This window comes from Macaca thibetana, chromosome 7 (assembly GCF_024542745.1).
Source record: "Macaca thibetana thibetana isolate TM-01 chromosome 7, ASM2454274v1, whole genome shotgun sequence".
NCBI lineage: Eukaryota > Metazoa > Chordata > Mammalia > Primates > Cercopithecidae > Macaca > Macaca thibetana.
The window spans coordinates 49,746,710-49,760,519 of NC_065584.1; positions in this window are offsets into that span (position 1 = coordinate 49,746,710).

Genomic DNA, 13,810 nt, shown 5'->3' on the forward strand with positions numbered 1-13,810 from the left:
TGAATCATTTCTCTAATTTTATGTCTCATGACATGGCCACAGCATTTGTGTAGTTCAGACTTCTTCATGACCAGACAGACTAAAATAGGAAATTATAAGTTGTCTTCCAAAAAGGAATTTTGATACCAAAGCTTCAATGGTCATTTTCCTTTATTTCCCCCTTTATGTAGGAGATAAAGGAGAGGAGGAAGAATAGGAAATGGTTTTGTGATTGAACCAATCAGATCCCGAAGATTTGATTGGTTCTTTGCCAAGGAGGTTGAGGATGACTAGAGATTCTATCTTCAGCAAACCAAGAACACTTGATATTGCTTCTGACTGAATCAGTATTTATTGAATGCCTTTTATGTGTCAGGTCATATGCTAAGTGTTGGGGGAGCCAAGACACAGTTCATGACTGGAAAGGACTTATGGATTAGTAGGGAAGACAGGAAATGGGCAATTTCATGTCACAGACACTGTGGGGTCCAGAAAAGGAATATCTAACTGGGTCAAGAAGATCAGGGATGTTTCTCCAGAGCAGGTAACATCAAACCTAAGGCCAGAAGGATGAGTGGGGTTATTCAGATAAAGGGGAGAAAGGGATATGTGATCTAGCCAGGGAAACACCACGTGCAAAGGCCAGGGGTGAGAGATCTAGTAGTTAGCCTGGCTGGGGTGCTAGGTGTTCTAGGGCAGTGAGAGTTGGGGTTGAGGGTGGTATGCCATGTGAAATACAGGGCTGAGGGTGAAGGGTCCTCTAGGTCCTGTCAAGGAATGAGGACTTTATTTGAGGGCAATGAGAAGTCATGCAAAAATATTATGCTGTGAAGTGATATGATCAGGCCTGAGTCAATAGGAAGACTGGTTTGGGAAGGTTAAAGTCTGGAGTCAGAGACACCAGTGAAGGTCAAGGTGGATGTAGCAGTGTAAGTGAGAGATAATCATGGCCTGGACCAAGGTTGCAGGAACAAACTTGGAAGAGGAGAATGGGTTCTGGAGGTGTTCAGGAGGGGTAGACAGTGGGATTTGCAGATTGCTTAGATGGAGAGATGAGGGAAAAGACAACAGTTAAAGCTGACTAGGGTCATGGGACTTTTGAGGCTTCTAGATATGATGGAGTCTAGTGTTCTGCCTTCTGGAGGGGCTGACCCTGTATTATCCCAGCATATCTAGGTCTGAGAAAAATAACCTACAAGCCTGCCAAAAATGCATAGGCAGCGTTAATTTTTACAAAGTGTAAGTGTGTGGTCATTTTCTGTGACTTTTCTTGTTTCTTTTTTTAGAGACAGGGTCTTACTCTGTTGCTCAGGCTGTAGTGCAATGGTGCAATCATAGCTTACTGCAGCCTCAAACTCTTGGGCTTAAGTGATCCTTCCCCCTCAACTTCTTGAGTAGCTAGGACTACGGGTGTGTATCACCACTCTCAGCTATTTTTTTTTTTTTTTTTTTGTAGAGACAAGGTCTCATTATGTTGCCCAGGCTGGTCTCAAACTCCTGGGCTCAAGCTATCCTGCCTCAGCCTCCTGAATTGTTGGAATTACAGGCATGAGCCACTGCACCTCGCCATTTGCTGTTGCTTTTAATAGTAGGTGCCAATGAACTAACTTTGAATTTAATAAAACGTAAACATTTGGGAAAATTCTTCTAATCCCTGTAGGGGATTACTTTGGTTGAGCCCTAGATGTGAGTTACTACTTCAGATCTGTTTGACTGTCTTGATTTGTAAAGGCTAATAGGAGAGTTTCTTATTCTTTGACATGGGAACAAAGCTCAGTATCTTGTTTTACTTGAAAACAAATCCAAGAAACTGTTTCCTCAGGGCTGGTATGTATGAGGATGACGTCTAGTCTTGGATATGCAGCCTGCAGAATCAAGCAATGCAGCTCCGTGTCCCAGTGCTGAACGGTTTCTGTGGCCTTTTGACAGTTGTTATGGGCAATCATCAAGCCACTTACCTTCCTTAGCATACAAAAAATAAAGCAAGTTTCCCATAGTTGCCATATCAACACAAGGCCAGATTCTGGAGGGCCTCAGGGGCAATGATATGCAGAACTGAGAAAATTCAGAAAAACTTAAGAATAATTATTCCAGTCCCACCCAACATGTTAACAATAATAAACATTGGTAACAGTTTGGTCTGTACTTTTCTAATCTTTTTTCCCTATGCATTTATGATATGCAATAAATGCTTTTATTTTTATACAAAATCAGAATTGTAATTTGCATAGTATTTTGTTACCTCTCTGTAGCTACATTTTCCCATGGTTGTTTAAAAAGGAATAGAAGAAAGGAAAACAACTTGTGAAAATCCTAAGTTGTATTTGAACAAGCAAGCTGTGTTTCCTCATTAACAACATTTACTTCGCATTTGATGGTCCATAACTGCCCAGTTACCTCAGGATGCCTCCATATGATGAAAATAAAAACAGAGTTGAAAGAAGTCTCCATAAACACAACGCACATTGGCAAATGTCATATTCTTGTTCCTTGAGGGATTAGAGAACACTTTCATCTCTTTGCCTTTGCCCCCAAAGTAAAAGCTATAAGCTTTTATAATTAAATAATAAGACTGAATAACCATAAACATAAATAATATGTAGTATTATGAGAAATACTGGGAAAAAGGACATTTACTGTGTGACTTAAATTGATTAAAGGGTTATTCGGTTCAACTCTCTTGAATCTAATTAGTATTTTTGTGTCATTTATTATTATAGGGCACACGTATTTTCTACATTTGATTTAACTTGGCTAAAGTTAAATGAGCAAATGTTTATTGCTATGTCCATTGTTTTCCTTTCTCTGTCATTGTTAAAAAGAGGAGCCATGGCTTCTCCTGCTTCTTCTGTGTCTTCTTCTCCATTAGACCTTCTTCATCCACCCTCTCCCCATCCCTTTCAGCTCTAAAGGGTCTATAAATGAAAGTGGGTACAAGCTGATTCAATAGGACTTGTATCTTACTAAATAATGTTTTATTGTCTTTGTTCTATGTATTTGCAGAGAAATTGTATCTTTAAAACCAATTAACAAAGCGCTGTGGTTCTTTCAATCAAGACCTTTGTAAACATCTCTACTGGCCCATACTCCCCCAAATTTCTTGTACATAGTAGGAGATTACATTAAATAAAGCACATTATAAGGTGCAGTGAGCTTTATTCTAAAAATATTGTCTGGATATGAAAGTAAATTCTTGTTCATAAAGTGTTATTAGATTAAAATTATGGAGTAAGCATTTGGCAAACTGATTGACTCTTCTTTGGAAAGACCAGGCTTTTTAGGACACATTTCTGTTCATGCTTAAGGTCAGAAGTCAGTCAAAGGCAACCAGAAAAAAAAAAAAAAAAAAAAGGCAAATAAATGAATCAGGGACATAATTATTTTGTTATAAATAATCGGGATCTTTTAAAGTTTAATTATGGGGAGTTGTTGAATAGACTAGTTTTATGCCATGCAAATAAAATGTGAATTTCAGAAATCTTAGTTAGTGAAATTCAAATTTATTTTTACTTAGCGATAATAAAATCACAAATATTTCTTGAGCTCTTGCTGTAGGCCAAGTGCTGTGCTCAGTACTTAACATGGATAAACTCGATGGAGTATCAAAATTCAAAGAGGTAGGCACTCCAGGTTACCCTTGACTCTACTGATGACAGAAACCTCACTTGTAATAAATAATTATCTTTGACAAGAGAAACATAAAACAAGACCTGTAATAAATGATTTGTTCACAGATTATTCATGTCGTAGAAACTATATAGCATTGATTTTTAGCTATGATTTTGATTCAGTTTTAAAAGTATTTAATTTTTATTATATCAGCCCACACTGAACATTGGTTTTTCAGCAGATAATGCATCTTCCAAGTGCTCCAAGGCGAAGAGCCACAGAGAAGAATACTGCATCTTGGGTCATACCCTGAAATTACTGAATGAATTACCTGTGGCCATGTAAACTCTCTGCTTCAATAGGTAGAGTGCAACAGACAATCCAATTATTCAGAACTAAGTTTTTAGTTAGCTTTTGTTATTCACTGAAGTAGTTTGCAATTACGGTTGTCTCTAGGTATCCATGGGGGATTGGTTTCAGAACAACCTGCTGATAACAAAATTCATGGATGCTGAAGCGCCTTACATAATGTGGTATAGTATTTGCGAATAACCTATGCACATCCTCAAGTATACTTTATATCATCTCTAAACATATAATACCTAATATGTAAATGCTGTATAATTAGTTGTTATACTGTATTTAGTGAACAATGACAAGAAAAAAAGTGTGTACCTGTTTAGTACAGACACAACTCTGCACTGATTTTTTTTCCCTGAATATTTTCCATCCAGGGTTGGTTGAATCCACAGATGTGTAACTCACAAATATGAAGGGCTGACTGTACTTAGTAGTTAATTCAGATTTATCACAGTGATCTAAAGTAATTTTGCAGTTTATGAGCATCTTTTTTTTTGGTTCTAAAAGAAAAAACAAAGAATATGGGTGATGTGATATTTATGTAATGTGATGATATTATAACGGCCACGTTTTAAAACTTGAGAATGTCCTACGTTCATACACTTTTGGTTTCTAGATCCACAAGGCTTCTGTATACAGTTCATGGTCCTCGGCATTGCTTCTTGTAATTTTTCCATCCCAAAGGAGAGCTACTGTTCAGACTGTACTTGTGGAATGCAGCGCTTCATTAAATTAAGTTTATTAAAATACAATGTGTGGCATAAGACCTGTTCCTTGTTTAAAGATTTAGTAGAAGGTGGTTTCTTTGGGTGCACTCTTCATTTATCTCAATGAACACAAAATGCATTGTATCGAGAGACATTTCTGCAGAGGGCAGTAAAAAAGAAAAACAACAATGAAGAAGAAAACAACTATGAATAAACTATCGGGGATTGTTTTTGTGCTTCTCAAAGTGTGTGTGTGTGTGTGTGTGTGTGTGTGTGTGTGTGTGTGTTGGAGGGTGGGTAGAAGGTGGGGAGGGATGTGTGTCTGTGTAAGAGAAAGAGAGAGAGACAGAGCACGCGAGAGCGCACTCACTAAGTAAATATATCCTTATGGTCTAAACTGGGATACAATTGAGAGTGAAAGGGGCACAGCTGGGTGTGCTGGCTCACATGGATCACTTGAGTCCAGGAGTTTGAGTCCAGCCTGGGCAGTGTAGGGAGACCCCGTTTCTACCAAAAATAAAAAAATTAGCCAGATGTGGTGATGTGCCTCTGTGGGCCCAGATACTTGGGAGGTTAAGGTGGGATGATAACTTGAGCCTGGGAGGTTGAGGCTGCAGTGAACCATGATCATGCCACTGCACTCCAGCCTGGGTGATGGAATGAGACCCTACCTCAAAAACAAAAAGTGGGGACACTATTAATTACAATGGGACAACAGGCATACACTGGAATGATCCTGGGCAAATAGGAACCTAAGGGACATCTTAAAGGGAGTATATCAGATACCTCTTAGAGGGAGCGTAACAGACACTTCAAATCCTATCTTTTATTCCAGTCACCTAAGTAGCATTCTGTTTGGCACAGGCTTCCACCAGTTTGCCAGGGGGTGGGTTACTGTGGGGTTTCACTTGTCACTCACACATGTGCAACCTGGAAATGTAGGGGGGCTACCTTGGTGGGCCTTAACCAATGAGGATGGAAACTGATGGATAAATCCTCCCACCATTTGTTGCTCATGTGGCCGGTTCTCAGATCCATTTCAGGAGGCTTCTCATAATAGTCCTTAGGATTGAGCACTGGTTGTCCATCGCAATGCTACCTTGAAAATTCATCCTTGTATTGGCCTTCTCTCTTTCCTTGTTTCACTGCTACTTGCATGCAAGACTTTGTCTAAGGTTCTGCTTTCAGGGGAACTCAGGCTACAATAACTGGGATTTTGGAGTGAGATCACTCACTGTTCAGAGGTAATAAAGACTCCGCTGTTGGAGGTAGGTGGAGTGGTGGTATCTGGCCAGCAGCATCTCAGTTACTAAGACTCTTACTGAGGTGGATTGGGATGAGGCGCAGGCAGAGGCAGAGCACTGGGTGGTGTGATAGCCGTGGTCCTTAAATAGTATGGGAGCAATAGTAATAACAAGGATTGAGCTGGCTGGTGTGTTTAGACTGCTTTGGAGGCTTTGAAAAATGAGAAAGAAAGAAGAAGAAGAAGAAAAGGATAGGCTCAGGTTTGTTAATTAGCAACGTAAGGAATGTCAGGAAAGCCAGAGGATCTGTATGGAAGTTTATCAGGAGACTCACGTTGGTGGATTGAGCTGTAATTCTCACACTCAAGGTCACCCTCCAAGCAAGCAACCTGGATCAGGCAAGACGTTGATAAAGGGTGAGAAAAGTCTAAAGTGGATGGTGGAGGAGGAAGATGAAGAACATTATGACCTTGGTATCAGCTGGAACAGTAGAACTGAAACTTGTTCCACTAACCCTCTTGAATTAAGTCTTTGCAGAGATTATGGCTGGCCACCAGCATGAAAGGGATTCTCTGATAGATTGAATTTAAAGAAGGACACAAAAAACAAGTACAAGAAATGGATTGTACCTCCCTGTACACCACTCCAGATCCTCTTGCTCATGCCACTACTGTGGTTAGCAGGTCTGTGCAGGTGTCAGTCAGCTTTTGCATGGGTGCAGCCTGACAGAGGCTAGCTTTGTGCTGTGGCTTTCTCACTTCTCTGATGCTGGACTGTCCCGACAGCACGCCTTGGGAAGCACGTCAATACTAAGACATGCACAACTCACAAGTACGAGGGAGTTGGTATCTGTGAGGCCACGCTTGTCCATCAAGGGGGATGAGGATTGATGAATAACTGCTCTCTTTTCCTCTTTCAGGCAGACAGTTTTGAATTGCGATTTATCAAGTTTCTCAGAAATCCTGTTGGAGCCAGTCACTTGTCACAGTGGCCACCTTGATAATGCATCCTCACTAATCCTTTCCCTCCTTCACTGTTCCCGCCTCCATCCTATACTCCTGGTCCCCGAGATCACATTTCCAAACAAACTACTGTGTTTAAGCTTTTGTCTCAGGTTCTGTTTTTGGGAGAATACAAACTAAGATAGAGAGAGAGAAGAAGACAGGCTAGGCTAGGGTACAAAGCAAGGGAAGAAACTGTGATCTGGTATTAAAGTGCAGGGATATTTTGGGACATCAGAGCTTAATTTAGTACTATGATATTTCTAATAATGAAGTGACACATTTAGGCCACATGCTTCCTTGTTAGAAACTCTATAACCAGAGGATATAGCAATTTTAGAGCTGGAAGGATCCTTGGATCTCATTTTTAGCCTATCTTTTATTTTAAAGAAAAGGAAGTTTGGGCTGTGAATATATTCAAGTACATCTGATAAAAGGGATTACGCTATGTCAAATCATCTATTACTAACCAAGATAATGATGAGTATTCCCCCAAGTGTAAAATTATATATCTAAGAGTTTAGAAGACAGAAAAATAGGCAAAACAGGGTTAGGATAAGGTTGAGTGAAGGCTGACTTGTGCTCAAAAAGTACAAGGGCTGGGAGTATTTTAGACCAAAAAACCTCCCCAGGAGATAGATTTCTCTTGGAACTTGTTAGATTTTGGCCATGAAAGAAGGGAACTAACGCATTCTGCATGCCAAGCACTTGATTTACTTAGCCATGTGAGGTAGGCATTATTACCTCAATTTCTATGTCAGGAAGTTGAGACTCAGAGGTTAAATAACTTTCTAAGATGACTTATAATCCAAGTGCTTTTGCTTGTATTCTCTCCCTTCCACCTCACCATATTTCTTCTGCTAAAGAGGAGATATGGTTTCCTCCATCCCCAGCAGTTCCGGAGTTTATAGGCGGCCTTGCCAGGGCTGTAAAAAGAGTCAATTAGAAGTAGGAAGAGATAGTGGATCATTCCTTCTGGTCCCTCTATCCCAAAACTCCTATAAAAATAAGAACTCAATTTCACCTTGAAGGCTAATTTCACATACTTTAGTTTCTACCTTTACCATTCCACTTCTCACCTAAAAATTTTTACCAGAATGCTGGCTAAAACTTGAAAACAATTTTATTAAAAAAAAAAAAAAAAAAAAAGACAGTTCCTACCAAAAGTAGAGTAAAAAACAATTTTTTTTTTGCAGGCAAGATGATTGTATGAATCAGAGTTAACGAAAATATTATTTGCCAATCAATGTCAAGTTTAAAAAATCACATTCTTAGTGCCTTTGATAGGAATTTATTCATTTGTTCAATACGCTTTAATTTTTTTTTTGAGTGTCTAGAACTGCACTGTTCAGTGCAGTAGGAAGTAGCTACATATGGCTATTTAAATTTAAATTAATTAAAATTAAATTAAAATTTAAAATTTAGTTTCTTAGTCATACTAGACTCATTTCAAGTGCCCAAATAGCCACCACACATGGCTAGTAGCTCACATATTGGACAAAGTGGATATAGAACATTTCCATCTTCACAGAAAGTGCTAATGAACAGTTCTGGCTATGCTGGACACGTTGTTAAGTTCTGGGGATACAGCAAGTGAATAGATATGGGCTCTACTTCATGAACTTATATTTTAGGGGAAAGAGAGAGAGAGACAAAAATTGCAAATAAATAAAATAATAATAATGGTAATTTAGTCTTACAATGAAAATACATCGTCTGCTGGGTAGAGAATATTAGGAGCCAACTACTTCATACCCTGAGGTCACTTGAGGGATGTGGCGAAGCCATTGAGAAGAGCATTCGAGGCAGAAGGAACTGCAGGTGCAAACGTCTTAAGAACTTACCGTGTTTCAGTGGGGAGTAGAGAGAATGAGGGCTTTGGACATCCTGGGGAGAAAACTGGCCATCAAAGAAAGGAAACCATACAAGGAGGTTGTGGAGATCAGCTTCATAACAATATTTGGGAACGATAGTTCCTAAGTTGAGTGTGCATTAAAATCACCTGGAGGCCTTCATATAACAGATTGCTGAGCCTCACCCTAGAGTTTCTCATTGAGTGGGTCTGGGTAGGGCCTGAGAATCTGCATTTCTAACATGCTCACAGGGGTTGCCGATGCTCCTCATCTCAGGGTCACACTTTGAGAACCAGTGTCTACCAGATTTAGTAAATGAAGAAAGGAAAGCTTGCACAGCTAGTTAGTCGAAGAGACAGAAGAGGCAGAGGTGGGAAGAGAGAAGAAGGCACAGCAGTAGAAAGCATGAGATCGTTTTCAAACTTAAATCAGAGACACGTGGACGCTGTGCACTGAGGAAATTTTGATGTGGTTCTAACGGCAGGCAAGTAGGAGCTCACCTTTGTGTGATTTATTAGGATCTGTGTTTGTTTATATATGGCTCATTTCAAAGGATTTATTAATTGAGAGCACACTGGATATAGAAGCAAGTATACGCTTGACTCAGCTGACTTGAGCCCTCTCCTCCTTTTAAAAACCTTATCATATAGAATATGCCTGCTGTGCGGCTGCTTCGTGCCTAAGGCAGCATGCTTTGGAAGCGCTTGTGGATCAGCTTCAGATACTATAAAGCATTCCCTCACTTTTAAACATGACTGTCCCCTCCTCTCCCCACCCCCTTTCCTGATGGAAAGGCTACTACCTGTTTCACTGCAGGCTTGGGAGGGACATGTCATGATGACAGATCACATTTGATCTGCCTGCAGTTTAGTACCATGGTTCCAAAGCTGGGTGCACACTAGACTCACTAGAAGAGTGTTTAGAACTAACCCACCCAGGCCCCACCCTTAGAGGTTCTGCTTTCATTGTCCTAGGTTAGGTGCCATATAACAATATCTAGATCCCACTGGAGGGGTGATTGTGGTCAGCTAGCCTCTGCATGACAAGTGAGAGAATGTGCCTGGCCTGAATTACAGAAAGTCTCCCTGCTAAGCTCCTGGGCCTCAGGACAGGTCCTTCTCACAGTGGCCCTGGCTATTCTGGGAGAATGGGGGCGACCTTGACAGTCTTGGGATAAAGTGAGGTCCAGGACACAGCCCTGACAATGGATCCTATTTGCCGAAATGGTAGCATCTGAGAAAGGACAGAGGATTTGAAATGAGGCGCTAGACTCCTCTTTCCGTCTCATTGGTGGCCTTATTCGGTGCTTTAACCAATGTAGATAGTGATGTAAAATGTGGGTTCTGGAGTCAGACTGCCAAGATTCCTAATCCCAGCTTTGCCATATTTAGCTGTGCTAACTGGAGCAAGAAATTCAGTTTCTGCCTCAGCCAAGGGTCCTGGCAGGAAAGAGATGATATACTCAAATAACATTACTGAAGAGAGTTTAACAAAGGGTGTGGGAAGGTTAAAGTAACCAGCGAGGGATGGTGAAGTCCCCAGGGACTAACAGCAGGGGAAGCCATTGTCATCTGTCTGAACCTAGGGAGAGCTGTCTTATAGGAGGGGCCCACAGAACTGGAGCTGTGGCTGAAGAGGAGGAACACAGCCAGTGGTAAAACCGGCTCAACAGGGTGGGAGGAGGAGGGATAAATGGCCACACCTCTCTTCTGACTTTGCAGCTCAAGCCAGTGCCTCCCATTAGCCCAACTCAACTGGAACCACAGGGCAAAAAGGCCCTATTGATGCAGTCACAGAGGCCAGTCTCCTGGGAACACAAAGCAGTACTAAGAAATGAGCAGAACACATATCATGGTCAAATTCAGTATTACCACCCCAAATCCAATAAGCCTCTGTGTTCTTGTCTGTAAAATGGGAATGCTAACAGTAATGGCGTTTCCCTTGTAGGGCTGTTGTAAACATTAAATGAGATGGTACATGTAAAGCTCTGAGCACAGTGTCTGGTCCATGGCACACGCTCCATTATGGCCAGCTGTTATTATTACATTAAAGGTGACCACTTGGGCTGCAGGAAGGGACACCTCTTTTATGGACTGTAATCCTGATTCCAAGAGGCCTACAGGCAGAGCATTGCTCCACCTCCTAGGCTGAGAGGCTCCTCGTTGCAGAAGAATCCAGTTAGGCTTGGGTCTGGTCACACGTGGACTCTCAGTCACAACCGGTGAGTAAGACCCTGAGTCAGAGGAGGTGGCAGCAGCACTCTCTCTTCTTCCTCACTCTTGTTTCTGGCCTTGCTGATGTTTGATATGTCAAGATAGATGAAGGCTTAGCCTCTCTGATGGATGTGACCAGCTTTATTTATAGACTCCAATTCTTTAGGGTGAGCATCTCATGGTGCTGGTGGGTGATGGGGAATCACTTTCCTTCCCTGAGGAATGAGAAATGAGCGTGTTCATGGAGATTGGGACCACAGATTCAGGCAGCAATGGCTTTGGCCCAGAACAGTTTTTCTCACATTCCTTTTCTATTAATAATCTCCTGCCAGCCTCACCATCCCAAGACTGGGCCCATAACCTGGCCTGGCCACTCACAATTCTCCGGAGCTGAGATTGACTCAAGGCCCAGAGATATGACAGTTTCCTCTTTAATGAAAGGGTATGTAGAAAATAATCTCTTGGTCCCTTCCAGATTTCGAGTATTGGGAAGTTAAAACAAACAACAGAAAAAGAAAACTTTAGTTTAAATCTCCCAAATATCAACCACAGGACTTCTTTTTCGCTTGAGACAATATATGCATAGTGATTAAGAGAGCAGGCTTTGGAGTGCAAAGGCCTGGTTTTCCATGCTGGCTTGTCACTTAATGTGACCCTGGACAAATTTTTCTTTTCTTTCTTTTCTTAGACAGGGTCTCACTTTGATGTGCCAGCTGGAGAGCAGTGGTGCGATCACGGGTCACTGCAGCCTGGAATTCCTGGGCTCAAGCAATTGTCCTACCTTGGTCTCTGGAGTAGCTGGGCCTACAGGTGCATAGTACCACACCTGGCTAATTATTTTCTATTTTTTTTTGTAGAGATGGGATCTGACTATGTTGCCCAAGCTGGTCTCAAACTCCTGGGCTCAAGCAATCCTCCCACCTGGGCCTCCCAAAGTGTTGAAACTACAGGCGTGAGCGACTGTGCCCGGCCAGATTTCTTTATTAAAGCTCCTCTTCCCTTATCTGTGAAGTGGGGATAATTGTTGCACCTTCTCCCCCAGAGCTCAGCAATCGGAAGTCGTATAGGAGTTGGAGTAGATGGCATGGGGATGGCATGAAGGTCATAGGGAGAGAGTAAACAAAATCATGTATGATGTTGCTCGGCATAGCTCCTGGGACATAGGAAGCATTTAAACTCATTAGTTACTATTTATTATCTGCTCTTTTAAAGAACCTATAATACAGAAATGTCTGTGGAAGTGCATAAAGCCTCTCCCAGCCCACAAAGTTCTGTGTGGAAAAGGTCACAGAGGTTTCAGCTGCTCTTCTCACCCCAAGAGAGAGGGTCAAGGCCAGCGTTCGGATAGCAACTACAGTTTGCTTCAAAATGTAGCATGATCCAAGAAATAGAATTTGCCACGTTTAGTAGGATTCAATCCGACAAGGTTTTGACTGATGAACCATGTTTCCGAAGGTAAGAGGAAGTAATCACTCTGCCAGGGTCCTAGCAGAACTAGAAGGAACTAGGTCAAGGAGAGCTCAGTCCTTGTTTCTCTGTGATGGTCTTGAGAGAGATGGCTCTGAGAGAGCCGGCAGGAGGAATCTGGGGGTCCTCATCTGGTCACACAGTGGAGATGCTGTGATCCTGTTACAATCCACTGTCAAGATGTCAGCCCAAGACCCAATCCTACCCTCTGGCTCTTGCTTAAATGGGAAAGATGCAGCTTCCTTGGCCCAGGAGGAGCCTAGAGAGTCTCCTGCAAGGCCTAGTCCCACTGTGTAGATTGGATTCTTTTCTTTTGAAATGGCTAGTGTTCAAGAGTCCTTCATCCAGTTAAATTATTCTTTTCTTTTTGAGACAGAGTCTTGCTCTGTTGCCCAAGCTGGAGTGCAATGGCACAATCTCGGTTCACTGCAACCTCCGCCTCCCGGGGTTCAAGTGATTCTCCTCTCTCAGCCTCCTGAGTAGCTGGGACTACAGGCTCCCACCACCATGCCCAGCTAATTTTTGTATTTTTAGTAGAGACAGGGTTTCACCATGTTGGCCAGGATGGTCTCGAACTCCTGACCTAGTGATCTGCCTGCCTCGGCCTCCCAAAGTGCTGGGATTACAGCCGTGAGCCACTGTGCCTGGCCAAATTATTCTTAATGTTATAGCTGCTATTAGGTTGGTGCAAAAGTAATTGCAGTTTTTGCCATGAAAAGTAATGGAAAAAATTATACAATAGGAAATAACTATATAATAGGAAAAGAAGACATAGAGGAAATCATCTTTACCACCCTGCTACTCCTATAATGTGACTATTACGTTTCTTCTTGTTCCCTTCGGGTCCCTGCTCAGATGACGACCTAGTTTTTATACAGATGAAACCATTACAGAAATTCCTTTTTGGATTTTACTTTATTAAGCTTTGGAAACAAAACTTGTCTACTTTTTTTTTTTCCACGGTAAGAAAAATGTGTGAGCCCTCCGCCTGAGTGTGGCGAGGCCACCCTTCCTCTGGAGAGTGTGTGGCCTGACATCCAGCAAGGCCCCAGGCAGTTCTGCTCGGGATCCTTCTGCTTCCTAGGAGCTGGAGACAAGATGGGGGTGTTTCTTGAGCGGCTCTTCTTAAGCCGGATTAGTGATTCACAAAGTGACGATTGTTGCTTTCAGAGTTGTCCCCTGCTAGATCCTGTTCCCTCCCCCCTGCCAAACCCTCTCACCTCAGTTGTGAGGACATTTGAAAAGAAACTGGGGGTATTTTTAGGTGAAGGAGCTTCATGGATTGGCATTTCATCATTTTAGAAATTGCTACTTTGCTTCGTGTATAAAATTTGATTTTATTCTCTTCCCCTCAGTCTTCTTGTTCTTTGCCTTTCT